We start from the raw sequence: 14,759 nt of genomic DNA on the forward strand, positions 1-14,759 counted from the left end.
AAAAGGCATGTTACTCTTTTTGGTTTCCAGATTTTCCTATTTATAACCGTATAGAGCGCTGGCCTGTATGTTAATAATCTGCCACAATCTGTTTGAACATTGCATACTGAGGATCACAGGTTGAAACTCTTTTTCTGGAGGAAGGAAAATGCTGTTCTTGCCTAAGGAAGTTTCTGTCCCAAATGTCAAGAATATGGATTAGCTTTTCTTTGGTGGGGAATGACACAGTAAAATGTTGCTTTGTGCGGGAGACTGTTTCTATGGGTGGCACAACACTCTGAAATTAGCTTCCTTGGGAAATAAGGTCTATCTATCACAGAAACTGCCATTGTCCTCATTTTCTATGGTAAAAACACAAAGCAACATGAATACAGGAAAGGGGATGAAACCACCACAAAACCAAAACTTTGCTCCATGCATAATTTTCTTCCTGCAGAGAAAAAAAAAAAAAAAAAGAAAAAGAAAGAAAACCAATCCCTTCATATGACTAAAGGGAGTCAGATCAGCTAATGCAGTCCTAGAAGGTACTTGAATATTATGTTTATGAAAACAGGGTAAGAAGTGATACAGAAGGGAATACATTTTATCATATTCTACTTCATAGATAAGAGAATATGGAAGAATCAGTTAAGGCAAAACATTAAAATGGTATTGTAGCCATGATAGTCTAAAGATCCTAGGGAAGCAAGGTTTGTGGTGAAAGGTAGTATCTTGTATTAGATCAACTGATAGAGCTAGAAGAAGCAAACAGCTGTTGGGCTCAGGGTCTTTTTATCAGATCTGACAGAAAACAGCAATATTCAAGCTAGCTACAGGGTAGATGCAATTGCTCTTAGTTTAATCTAATTATATTAATCAATTGGACCGCTTGAGAAAAAAAAAAGGAGTGCCAAAGAAGTGGAAAGGGGTGTAAACAGCCGTGACTGACAGGCTGCTGGTTTTCTCATAGACCTCTAGCGAAAAAGGGCTGTTTGTGCTGGTGACAAAGGAGAGGTCAGCTGGGAGGCTGTAACAGGCTAGGCAGGCAACATCTTCCTTAAATCCATAGCTTTAGTATCGAGGGATTATAAGTTTTAATGCCAAGCTTTAGCTTTTGGGAAGGTTTTGGTCTCCTTTGGGGTAAGGATTGAGGTGTTCATGTCGTTGCTGTCTGACAAATACTCTCCTAATGTCCTTTGCTGGCTGACTGTATGTGCTTGTTGTAAGACAGCAATTATTTAGTTTCATTCACATGGTTTCTGTGGCAGTATTTCATGTGCTGGATAAAGTGGTGAACTGTAGAGATTTGGGCTAAGTACATGCAAGAACAAAGAATTTGGGCAGATTTCCTTTTGCTATGGAGGAAGGGCATTGATTGTGCTGTCTGTCAGGCGGTACTGACATATTTCACATTTGATGCTCCAGTGGCATCTGGTTCTATTTCTTACGTTTGCATCTGTGGATTTGCTTCCTGTAATGAGTTGCAAAAGGGAGAGCCTGAAGGTTAGCAGGAGAGACATGGGGGAAAAAACACCCTTTCAGAGCCAGTAGTTTAAGAGATTATTTTAGGAGTGGATTTTACCATGGAGTATTGTCATCAGCAGGAGCATGTGGTTGCAGGGGAGAATGCTACAGCAGAGACTAAAATAAAAAGCAGAAAAACAGATTGGCAGAGAGCTAATGTGGTTAGAGACTTTGCCAATCTCTGTTAATTTTGGTAGCATTGGATGAACACCAATTAAACCTTGATTCCTTGAAAAGTTATTTTTCAGAATTGCTGTTGTTGCCACTGTATCTTTATTGCAGTAAATTTGTATCTATTTTTTGGAAGAGTGACCTTCCTGTGTAAAGCAGATCACCGGTGTTGCCCTCAGAGCAGGTGTAACAGTATCTGCAGGACTGACTGAATCTCACAGCCTTTTGTTGTATTGTGAATGGCTGCTGATCTTACTGCATCTGCTTTATGGAGCAAGTTTGATGGTCTGTAGGTTCTTGTGTATGTGCTGGCTTTTGGAGTGCCATTTTTAATGTCAGCTGTGGTGGCTAGGAAGGTGATTCCAATGGAATAGCAATCTTGGGATGGCAGGGAAGCTGCTCCTTGAATTGGTGGTTGTGTTAGATGAGGGAATCCAAGGTTTTCTGAGCTGTCTGCATTTTTGATAGAAATGTCACCCGTGTTTCCTTTATAAGGCCTGGCTTGGTGGTGTTGCTTTTCAGTCTTGGATTGTGAAGAAAAATGGCATATTGGGGTTTTAAAGACCTGCAGGAAGGTAATCTCTCTCTGCCCCCTACTTAGACTTTGGCAAACAAAAGGAGATGATTAAATGCTCTCTGGAGAAGAAAGCTGGATGCTTGCTGCATGATGGAGCAGACACAAACATTTCAAATGGTTCAAAACCAAAAATACTGAATGTATATTAAAAAAAAATCCTTTAAGAGCTGTTAAATACGAAGACCCTAGCTATTGGTAATTGCCTGACCACAGGATCATGGTCATGGTCATGGTCATAGTCCTCTGGGGCAGCGCCATGGTCTGTTTGTTGTAGCCGACTCCTAGGGTTTGTCCGTTCAGCAATCTCAAAGGCAGGATGTTGATCTGATCCAGTACTGCTATTTCTCAGATCTCTTCTCGAGAAAACGAGGGGTTTTCCTCTCTTTCGTTGCGAGCCCCAACTAGAAAGCACATAATTACGTTTTTATTTACTTTCCTGACTGCAGCGGCAGGCCCGGGCCTGTGCATCAGGGCCCCAAGCGCACCGCCTTGGAGGCGAACAAGCCCCCTGCTCGGGGCTCCGTGTTACCACTCGCAGAGCGGGGCTCTGGCGCGGGGGGCAGGACGGCCCGCAGGGCAGCGCCCGCCCGGCCCCGCCGCCTCCCGCCCCAGGCAGGCAGCGCTCCGCTCCGCTCCGCTGCCAGAGCCCTCCTCGCCCTCCTCCGCGCCCGGCCCCGCCGCCGAGCCCGCCCCGCCGCCGGCTCCTCCTCCCCCGCCGCCGCCGCTCCGCCAGCAGCCAGTCGGGCCTGAGACCCGCTCCCGGCTGCGGGGCCTGCGCTGAGCGCCGGCGGAGGGCGGGCAGGGGAGAGCAGCGAGGGGGGGCAGCGGAGACCGAGCCCGCCGCGTCACATGAGCTGACAGGACCCGCTCCCGTTCCCCTCCGCGCAACAAAGGCTCGGGAGCTCCTGTGCCCGCCGCGGGACGGGGCGGGGCCGGGCGGGGCGGGACGGGGCTGCCATGGGACCCTGAGGGCCGCCGGCCCGCGCAGGTAAGCGGCGGCAGTGGGGACGTGTTGGGGACCCCGGCGTGCGCGGCGTTTGCTGGGGGTGTTGTTTGCTTTCCACACCCTCCCTCTCCCGCCTTCCCTCGTGTGAAGGGCGGGCGGGGGCTCGGGCAGCCGGGCAGTCCCCGCGTGTGGGGGTCTGTCCGTCTCCTCAGTCTCCGGTTACTTCATGTTATTTCATTTTTTACGGCAGTCAAACAGTTAAAACTGTGGGGGTTTCTGCGTTGCCGCCCCCCTCCTTCCCCTCTCCTTCCCCATCTCCCTCCCCTCCCCCCCTTACGGACCTCCACGTCGTGACCTTTCTGGCTGTTAAGGATAATATTAAGGTGATCTTTATTTTTGTTAAAGCGCTGTCCTGCTTGCGAGCGTCCTTTCCCAAGGCAGGTCACTGCTGGGGCGGTAGGCAGCCCCCCGCCCCCGGGACTCGCCCACTGGGACAGCGGCTGGAAGTTGTTGACAGCGGCGGGAGCGCACGTGTGCCACACGCTCCTCGAGCCGCCGAGGTTTAGGGCTGGAAACTCCCGCTGGGAGCCCGGGCAGCCGCACCGCCGGGGGAAAAATACCCCAGCAAGGCTGGCGGCTGCCGCCTCTGCTTGTTCGGGAAGCCTTCTACCCGGCTGGTGAGGCTCGAAGTGGTCCCGGGGGCATAGATGTCAGGCAGAGTTTGTGGGTGGGTGAAGGCGGTCCTGGGGATGTTGGCTGGGGGTGCAGGAGGGGCTTGCAGGGTGTTGGCACGGTGGCACGGGTGATGGGAATGAGGAGTTGTGGACAGCCTGGGCAGGGTTCTTGGCCCCTCTATTGTGTGTGTGGTTCAGTGTATACTGCTGAAGGGAACAGTGTGAGGGATGGTGTGGGGGTTTTTTGTCTGGTTTTGGTTGTTGTTTAAGTGGGTTTTTTTTTGTTGTTGTTTTGTTGTTGGTGATGGTTTTTTAAAAAAAATATTTTTGGCTTGTGACCCAGTATGCTGTGATATGAAAATAATCTCTCCTGGGCATGGTTAGCATCTTCCTTCATATGCCAAGTGACCACTGGCTTGAGTTTTAATGGAGGTGCCCCTAAACCCTGGCTCTGTCCAGCTGGGAGTGTCCCTGGGAAGGAGTCTTCCTCTGTGTGGTTGTCTTGGCTTGTGTGGATGGAGAAGAAAAGTAATTTCCCTTCCAAAGGGAGATGCTTGGCCAGCCTCTATAATTGTGTTAAATCTCTTCAAGTCAAAATTAAACGTAAGTAGAACTACGAAGTGAGGGGGTACAAGCCACCTGCTGCCCTCTATGTGCCAGGTGCCGTTTAGGGCAGAAACTGTTTCTGGCAAAGCCATTTGCACTTGGGTGTTATTGCAGGACTGTGTTCAAGCAGTAGGAAACTGTTGGCATGCCAGGGAAGGTGCTGGGCAGTGAGGAAGCCAAGGGTGTGTAGCATCTTCCAGTGCAGCTGATGTGTCTTGAGGTGTTTCACAGCTCCTCTTGCTGCAGGGTTTGGAAAGAAATGGGGTGCATGAGCAAAGAAGTTGGGCATCTACTGCTGTTAGCCTTGACTGTTCAAAAACTATGAATTATCCAACATGTGCTACCCCCACACTAGCATTTTTAAGGAACTGATGTCCTTCAGGGTGAACCAGATTTGCAAGTTTATGCCTATCTTCATGCAGACTTGGACCTGGAGTTTATTTTTAATGGAAGCCAAACATCTTAAGCAGCATGACTTTAGTTAAAGCAGAAATGTTCCAAAACTGGGCAAAACTGTGAAAACAGAGAATACTAATTTTAATTGTGCATTTTTCCACAACTCCTTCCTTTCCCAAGATTTCTGTCCCAACTCTCTTGTGGGTATTTCTTGGTCACGGTGGAAAACAGAAGGTAACTTGTCAATAGCTGGTTCAAGTTGGGCTGCTGAGGGTTGAGAATATGACTGGTTTTTAGTGTAACTAACTAGCTGTGTCACAAGGGTCTGATCTGAGACCCTGAGAGTTTGTTTCATGTGGGTCATTAACTGCTGTGGAAGACCAAATAATTGTGGCTGATAGCTTGTGTCTTCACAGAATAGGAGAAAAGGCTGGCTTTTTCTCCAGCATGGATGGGGGGTTTGAAGTGAAAGTTAGTTCATCTGTCCCTTCCCTTTAAAAGAATGTACAGCACATATTTGAAACTGAGTCATCAGGTACAGTTTATTTCAAGTATTTTAAGCTGTTATGAATTTGATGCACTTTGGCCACATGCTTACTGGAAGTTGCTAGACAGTCTTGCTCAGATTTGCCCTGGCTGGGCTCAAAAAGGTGACAAGGGGGTTTCCTTGCTGCAGCCCATTCAGATCTGAGCAGAGCAGAAGTATCTTAAAAGGGGTGGAATATTTTGATGTCCTGTGCTCCAGACAAACTGGGAAGGGAGCGTGCAAGGCTCTTGTCCACCAGCCAAGCGTGGATGTGCTGTCAGCCTCCCACTGATAAACCAGAGTTACTTCTTGACTCTCTCTGAGCTGTGCTTCTTGAGTGGTGTAGCACAGGATTGGGCACAGGGTGTGTGGAGGCCAAATTCCCTCCAAAGTCACTTTGTCATGGAAGTCATAACAAGGGTGCATAGATTCAGGAATGATTATTAGTGTCTGATGGCCTGACCAGGATTGTGTGATGACACTGAGTAATAGATAAAAGGTTTTATGTCCCATAAATTTTGTTCTAGCTTCAGGGTAAACTGCAAGGCTTTTGAAAATGTCTGAATTTGAGGACTGTCTGGTAACTGCAAAAAGGTGCAAGCTTTAGTTGCTTGAAACAAGTCCTTAAAAATAAGAACAGACACAGATGCAGACTATAGGTAGGAAAGTGAAAGAAGAGCTAATTTTTATTTTTTGGTGTATTTTTCAAATCACGTTTAATCCTGCATATATGATTCTGTGGGTGACCCAGCAGCTCCAGCAGTTTATTCATTTATTTAAAATGGCTTTGTAGTTCACCTTGAAAACCACTTCCTGCCATATGGTTATATTATTTCCCTATGCCACATTTTTTGCTAATTATCAAGACCATTTGCTTTAAAATAGGTGTTTTTAATTTCACAGCCTTGTCTGCCTCTCCTGCTTGATCCTGCCCTGGAGTCAAGAGGCCGTGTCTGTTCATTCTCCATGGCAACAGGCTGTGATTTACTTATTTCAATTTAATTAAAAAGCAGATATCAAATTCTAGGCATTTTATATGTTTCTTATATTAGAAAAATATCTGTGGATCAGTCTCCACAACAGATCTACCAGTCTCAAAAGTAAAATTCTTGACCTAAGCCCCTTTGGAGGAGTTTAGGAGGTGGGGGAGTGCTGTAACCTGTCCTCAGGTGAAGGAATTTGTATGCAGGCTGGAAATGAAGGCCTATGTCCTAAATTAGGTTTTCAAGCTCTGTGATTGTACAAATACTAATTTGTGTTAGTCAGGGATAAGGAAACATGGACAATGACAGGCAGTTGCTGGCTATAGAGGGGATTAGGGCCAAGAAAGGACCTTGGAGATGGATGGAGGAGCATGGTGAATTTACTAACCTACAGGTGTTAGGTTTGGTAGAAAATGGATGGAGTGGAAGCAGTGTAATTAACTGCCAAAATTAACACTCCTTTTTGCCTTCAATACCAGCACACCAATTCTTAGTAGGATTATTTTCCCTTGAAGGGCCTGTTGAGATGACTCAGCCTTTGGAGTACCTGCATGCCAGTGGTGGTTGCTTCCGAGGAGAAGCTGTGCCTGCTGAATTGTATAACTAGAGTCAGGTGCTATTTCTGAGCTGTGATAATGTGTGGAAGAAGACAAGTTGGCTGTGCATTTTTATGAAGCCTTAAGGAGCAGTTATCATCAGAAGAGTGCCTGCACAAAACTGCACCTTTGGATTTTTTTTTTCCCCTTTAGTGTTGCTACTCCCAATGCTTTTTCACAGTCAGGGCTGGCAGCTATAACAGCAGACACTGGTTCTTGCTGCTCCTAGCCCTGCCAAAGCCCATGAGGCTTTGTCAGATAACGCTGGACTCTCTCCTGGCTTGCTTATCTGTATTGATTAAAATTACGTCCAGAGTTTCTAGCAGCGGATTCCTGGTGACCATGCACCAGCTGGGCAGAGAGCCTCTTTGAGTCCTGAGGTGAGCAGTTAAGCAATGTTTACTGGTAAATCGAGCATGTTTGGTCTGTGAGCGGTATATCTGAAATCTCATAATGCTGTTCCTAATAATAACAGAATAAACCCAAGCAAAACCTCAAAGCAAGCTATTGTTTGTTACCGAGTTTAAGCAGATACATTCAAAGAATTTATATCCAACTGGCAACATTCTTAATCCTTTATTACTAGTTTTACTAGAGTACAGTCATGATCTGTATTCTTTAAGAGTGCATCTGTTCCTCTTGCTTATCCAGCTTTGAAGTAGACCTTGCTGATATTAATTTCTGTATAGCCTGTAACCTCATCTATAAAATGAAGGGAATACTTCATACAGGCAGCTGTGAAGTTACATTTATTGTCTGTAAATTGCTTCTAGTAATTGAGCAGAGGAGGTGGAGAGAAATAAAGACAGTGGAGTTAATATGGGCTTGTTTTTTTTTTTAATAAAAGAAAAGCATAATTTTTGTTCATCTGATGATGTAGAAGCTAATGGGAAAAGAAAAATTCACCCTGAAACTAACTGTTAAGTTTGTAATGAAAACAGACATTTCTTTAACATAGTGATGAAGGCAGCCATCTTGTTTGATAATAAGAAAGTCCAATTTAGAAATAGGGAAAATTATTATTGGTAATCCTGCAGTACCTCTTGTATTTCTGTCTAGTTGGGGGTCTGCTCAGTTTTAGTCTTGTTTTTCATCTGCATGGCTGCCTTCGTAAATGCCACTGGTGTGGACACCAGGTAAAAGCAGGTAAATAGGTAAAACTACTTCTTTTAAGAGTATTAGCAAACACCTCTATTGCAGGCTTTTCAGCTAGGCCACTTGTTTTGTGCTGACCAGTACCCTTATTGGATGAAACTGCAGTTTCATGTGCGTTAGGATGGATTTTCTTGCTGTGGCTGACCCAACCTAACCACTTGCTCCTTCTAAGAGGGGTGATCATGCCTTGCTCCTGGCTCTGTGGCCATATTCCTTGCCTTGTGGATACAGTTTGTTCAGCTTTTGGAAAGCTGACTTGACCAAAACTATAAAAAAGTGAATTGTTTTCTCCTGGGACAGAGAGTTGAACCTGTTCACCAGGTTCAGGCTCATATCAGAGCTGCTGCTAAGGAGGGGCTAGATTTGTTTTGCCAGCAGTGAAAGGTAAGGAATGAAAGAAAGGTGAAAATGGGCCCCCCCTTTTTTGGCAACAGTGACCTATTAGCCTGGTTCAGTTGTAATGTGAAGCCTCACCTTCAGCTTTCATTTTCAGATCCCTCCCTTCCCCCCTGCACTTCTTCTGTCCCTCAGATATGCTCATGTGCTTCCAGATGCTGACTTCATTCCCAGGCAGTATTTTCAAAAGGGGAGAAAAAGGGAAAAGGTTGAGTTTCTGCCTCTACAATTGGAGACATACTGTAGTTCCTGAGAGCCCATTGCTGGGAGCCTAAGAATTATTATTATTATTAGGCTCATGTGTTATTATTAACAGGCTCAAAAAATAGTAACTGTAATCATTCTTTATGAGAGGGCAAAAGGAAACTGCCTGGTGGGATAGCTGTAGGCCAAATTTGTAAAAGAGCTTCTTCCCCAAACCTGGTGATGGCAGGGGTTTGGACTGAGACCCTGGAGCTGGTGGGACCAGGTAGTCTGGGGTAAATGACAAGGAGAGGAAACATCTGGAGAATTTTCTGCATGCCATGGTGAGCCAGGCCTGGAGCTGGGTACCATGGCACCGGGAGGAAGTCTCTCCTTCTTCACACTGTGGCTTGTTCCAGGTGCTGCTGCCTAACTAATTTTCAGACACTAGCAGAAATTGTCCCTTGAGAGACATTGCTGTGGTGCTGTAGAATAGCGCTGTCTTGCTCAGGGATGTGATGAAGCCTGGGGTGAGATGAAGCTCAGGCTCCATGCGAACTTTGCTTCTGCTGACTGGCAGGGGTGATGTTTCTGCCTTGGCTGTGCCAGGGATGTTTTGATATATCTGCATTAGCCCGTGCTGGCTGCGGGGAGGACGTGTGTCCAACGAGACAAGTGCCCGAGCATCTGCCTAGTAGGGGCACAGTGCAGGTTGGAGTGTGCATTTGAAGATGAGATGGAGGCATCTGTTGGCCTACAGCATTTGCCCTATGGCTAAAGGAGCAGAAACAGTGCCTGCCTGGTGAATTTTCTGCAACATGAAGGTGGAGATGATGTCAGTGAAGAGCAGTGTGCCAGAGGCAGCAGGATGCAGTGAGCCTGTGCATGTGTGGACTGACCCAGCAGCTGTACTTGGCAGGAGGGGCAGGTTGCATTTGGTGTGGTGCACAAATTAGAAATATTTGTGCAGCCATTTTCAAATAAGGAAAGTCATAGGGAGGGATGAGAAAATTCACTCCAGCTTTGAAAGTTAGAGATTTGTTTCATGCTGTACTGTAGTTGGGCTGGGTTTTTGAAGCATTGAAACCTAAATTCTTCTCATTGGTAGCTGAAGACATGGCAAAAGAAAGGTTATTGTAGGGTTGTGTCGCGTTGAATGGTAAGATTATACACTGGGTGGCTGTTACAGTGGTTTTGTGTTCCAAGGATGGAGTGAATAAAGGAAAGAATCAGTGCATTGATATTAAATAATGATGCCACTGGATATGGTGAGTACAAAGTGTCTTTGTTTTCAAGGCTGTGTTTGGGTTTTTAAAAAACTGACACATTTATAAGCCAGCTGCAATATTTTTTAAAGACATATTTGTAAGAGTGGGAGCAAAATAGAAAATGCTGGAAGTAATCTCATTGAGAGGTATGGTTTTTTTCCATTCCTTTGCACAAGCATGCAGCCTCTGGTGAAGATGTTAGTGAAGGAGATTGGATAATCGGGGTCTTCTCTGGAGCTGCCATTGTTCTGATTGGTGTAGTGGGTATTAGCTGGGGAATGTGTACAGATGCACGAGCTGATGGGCTGTCTGGGGTTTCATCTCTGCAGTCTCCCTTTTTTTCACTCCTCCTGGATAGAGATATGTATCCTGGCAGATTTGTCTTCCACCTACATCTCTTTCTCTTCTCATGTAAATACTTGCTGATTTTTTTTAAATTGTTGTTCTTCTGGCAAATCTTCTACTGTGCTTGTAATGGGTAACTTTTCTCCTCATGGTGATGGGCGTTCATGTAAGCCAGTCTCTTCCTGGATTTCCTGGATCACTTTGCTGAATTTTCATGCAATCTGCCCTGTCTGGGGGCAGTTTATCTGCTCTTGTGATGGTTGCTCTAATAAAGATCCCGGTATTGTAGCTGACTCCAGCAATGCTCCAGCTGCCCTTTGGAGTGCAAAGGAATGTAGTTAAAAAGTAGCCTTTTTGGGGTCCTGTTTGTCCTAAGACCTGAAATGCTGAGAGCATGTTGGAGTTCCCATGTAGGACTGTAGTAATTAAATAGTACTGGAGGGAGAGGGAGTAGCAGAGCATGTGATGGTCATTTCAGATAGATTAACAAAGAGGGGCTATTACAGTGCCAGCAGAAGACAGCCTAATCTGGAAGTTCCTAGCCAGCAAATATTTTAAAAAGCTTTTCCAGAGAGTAAGAGGGAAGCCTGAGAGGTCTGTGCTATAATTAATTGCCCAGATACCACTGGAGGAGCAGTTTGAAGGAGAGAACTCATATGGGAGCCGGGTGTGGTGTAGAGGGGGAAATGGGAATTTCCTGACTTTTGTTTGCAAAGATCAAGCGTAGAAGAAATTTTAGACAAAATAGGTGCAAAGAAAGACTAAAATTAATAGGTAATTCCTTTTTTTTTTTTTGCACTGCATGCTCCTGGCTACTGTTACTTGAACATCAATAGAAGCAGTACAGAGCATGCTTGAGAAGTGGAGACATTAAGCAGAAAGAGAGAGAGCGAATCTGATTAGCTTTGCTTTTCGAGCATTAAGCAGAAAGACGGGCTGAAATGTGATTGCAAACAGATAATAGCAGCAGGCTCCTGAGGCACCACCACAACCCAACATATGGGGTGATGGATCTAGCCATGCCATAGAACTGTTTCTTGTAATAGAAGCTGCTTGTTTTTATGTTGCGGTTGCTGTTGTACTTTCTAATTATCCTATTCATCGCTGTCTGCCATTTTGAGCCTGGCCACGTGGGATGGCTCAGCCCCCTGGAATGTGTGCCCTGTGGAGCACTTCTGCCCTGAATAGTAACAGGAGCTCTGGTAGCCAAAGGGTGAGAGGGAAGAGATGCCAAGGCTCAAGAGTCCTATCTATTTCCCCCCTTATTTCCAAGAATAAGGGAAGTAACAGCTGCTGCTTTTGCTATGATGGAAAAGATGAGTGCTGATGTTGTGTGTAAATCTCCTAACTTCCCTCTGCATGTCTAAGTATCGGGGCTTGTTGGGAAGAGGTTTCTAGTGACCTGTAAAAAGGGGCATCTATCAGTTCTACTTATAATTAATAAATAGAAGCTGGCCTACACCAGTCACTTTTTTGGCACAGTAGCAGAGATCCTGGAGCCACTTCCAGTCTGGGGCCTCTCTTCTACACAAAGCAAATGCAGCAGAGAAAGCAGGCAGAGGCTGGGCTGGTGCAAGCTGGAATTGGAGCTGGCAACAGAGCAGCCAACACTGGTGCATGCTGCTTGGGGTGTTTGTCTTGTGGCGATCCTTTCCCCAAGACTGCCTGCTTTCCCTTCTTTCTACCCAAGGCTTTCAATGATGGAAAGTCTAAGAAACCATTTCCCAAGCTGGTATGGATCGGGGAAATGTAGATAGAATGGGAAGAGCAGACCTCTCCTTAAAATGTCTGAACAAAGCACAGGAGCAAGAAGCTCACGCCTGTATGTGTATATATATATGTGTGTGTGTGTGTGTATATATGTCTAGGTATTTTAATGCTAGAAGGAGTGGGTCAGACTAGTGTTTCTGTGACCTTTTCTCAGCTGTGGCTTGCCTTTCCTGCGTGCTGCCTCTCCTTGCCTGTCAGGGGACTTCCACTTCCTTCCTGCTGACCTGCAGGGCTGCAGGCAGCCTCCCTACCCTTGTGGCAGCTCCCAGCTCTGGCTCTGAGCCCAAGCTAATAATCCTGACATATTTTACTGCCTTGTGCTCTGCTCCGTGCCTTGCTGTAGGGGAGACAGTGTGTGAGGTTGTGGTTTGCATGACTTTAAGCATTACGCTGGCCCTGGGGAAACCCAAGCCTCCTAATAAGCACCGGCTGAGCCTCTGGTAGGGCCTGGCTTTGCTCTGCAAGGCCCCTTGCTTCCTACTTGCAGGTGACCAGCTAGCACAGATGTCATCCAAACACACCTTCCAATTGTCTCTGGCTGTACGGATGATTGCCAGCACTGTGGGGTTTGGGTGGAAGTGGGAGGTGTTGATAGCCAGGAAAGGAAAAATTCATCAGGTACCAGAGAAAGGTAATGAAGATCTCCTCTCACCACTCTCTCCATGCATCAAAGCACTCTTAAAAAAAATACAGCACTCATCTTTGACCCCCATTAATGACTGGCTTGGTCTGTGTAAGAGTTTTATGAGTCTGTTGATGTTCCCACAGAGTTTAATTATTTAGAGCATGAGGTGGAGGTTTGTGCTTTCACTGCTGATGGTGCAGGGTTCAGGCCCTCCTGGCGGGCAGGGGGTTGGTTACAAAGGCAGGCTGGCTGGGAATGCAGCCACTGGCTCTGAGGAGCACGAGCTGCAGCTGTGTGGTCCTTGTGTAGGCCGGGCAAAGGAGTGTATCCTTCTCATTGTGCCCGTTCCACGTGACCGGTCATGCAGAAGTCTGTGTCCTTATCATCAGAGCACTTAATGGTCTGGACCTGAGATACCTGAAGTGTCTACCTGAAGCTGGGTGGACATACTTGTGGCAGATCCTGCTTGTTGCTGAGCCCCCCAGTCAGTGCTAGAGGCTTTAGGGGCTGGTGTGAGACTTTAGCAGCAATATCTGATTTATCAGCCCAGGGCTACAGGCTTTTTCTGTTCCCTGTAGTAGCAAGCCTTTGCCTGCCTCTTTTCTTGACCAGCACCTCCTCTTCCCCCCAGATTCTGCTTTACACTCTAGCAACCAGTTTCCCTACTGTAAAATCCCATCTTCAACCTGCTGCTTCCTTCCCCTTGCAGTATATCAGCTTGTTCTTGCCTTTTCTGTTTTTCCTCACCCAGCACTTCTCTGCTGGTAATCCTTCTGAGACTTGGGAATACAGATATAAGGAGCAACCAAGGAACAGCGGGGTGTCCGAAGACCCTTGTGCAGCTCGTGTTCCCAAACAGGCAGCTGGTCAGCTGGACTGGGAGTATTTTCCTGATGTCCTGCTGATGATTCAGCCAGGTTTCCGCTTCTAGTGGGAAGGTACCAGTCTCCCGGTTCAATTGAATGGGATGTGGGCTAGTCTGATGTGTGGGCTGGTCTGATGTGTGGGCTGGCCAGCTGGAAGGGTCAGATACTCACCTTCTGTCTGCTTCTGGAATGGGTAAATTCCTTTAGAATTGTGCCACCTCTTGTTTGTGGGTCCTTAGGGCTTGCAGTTCTCATCAGCACTGAAATGAAACAGTGACTGTTCGTTGCAAGACTGTAAGTGGAGGCTTATTTCAGAGCAAAAGTGATTAGTATTGGTGTATCTGGGTTTGGCTGATAGCCAAATAAATTTATGGGCAGACTGAGAAGCCTTGGTTGATGTGGAAGTTTCACATGACATTGCTCGTACCATCCAAAATCAATATTGATATACTGAAAATGCTGTGATGGCAGACACCAAGCCAGTGGGTCGCCTGGTGCTGCTGCTGAAGGCTGAGATCACTGTGTGTGCTGAGGCTCACTGCTGTGCTTTGCTGCCATTTCTTACCCCCTGAGCCCAGGGACACTTGAACCTTCTTCCCACATCTGTTCTCCCGCTGTCTCCTCGTACGTGCTTGATCTCCTGTTTTCTGCTGTAGCAAGGGCCTGTGTAGGCTCTTGGTTGCATGCCAATGGGCTTTTCATGCTATCCCTATTTACCCTGGTTTATCTCTTCCCACTCCTTTCCCTATTCCTATTTCATTTCCTTTGGTATGGGATTAATGTTCCAGGTTGTGTTGAGAGACTGGGTTGAGCTGAGATGACAGAAAGAGGGTAGAATGGAAAAAAGGGCTTTTGCTGGAAGATGTGAGTTTCTGTCATCAACTCAGTCTTCAATCCATTGATTATTGGGGATCTAGCTAAATCAGCTGCAACTGCAAGACAAATGTGAAGTGCTCTGTGTCCTGTATCCATATTCTACTTTTCTTCTGTTTTTCTTTTTTTTTTCCCTGAAAATTAATAGGATTCTACCCATTGATGATTAAAAGAACGCCTGGAGTTTTGGAATGGATCAGATGCGTCAATCAAATGTTACCACATTGCACCCAAAGAGAGGAATGCCATCCAGCTGGGGGTAGGGTCTGTTTTTTCTTTGTCCCCATCAGTGTCTAGAGT

General features: G+C 46.3%; 1 protein-coding gene across 2 annotated transcripts in view; it reads left to right on the forward strand.

Moving 5' to 3' along the window:
• Nucleotides 1-3,166: 3,166 nt before the first annotated feature.
• TCF20 (transcription factor 20) overlaps nucleotides 3,167-14,759 on the forward strand; it is a 128,089-nt gene continuing 116,496 nt past the window's right edge. For both annotated transcript variants that reach the window (XM_084205975.1, XM_084205977.1), the window contains exons 1-2: nucleotides 3,167-3,239; nucleotides 14,608-14,718. The gene's annotated coding sequence lies outside the window, so the exon portion shown is untranslated. The remainder of the gene's footprint in view (nucleotides 3,240-14,607; nucleotides 14,719-14,759) is intronic.

This window comes from Fringilla coelebs (genome assembly GCF_963513975.1).
Source record: "Fringilla coelebs genome assembly, chromosome: 5".
NCBI lineage: Eukaryota > Metazoa > Chordata > Aves > Passeriformes > Fringillidae > Fringilla > Fringilla coelebs.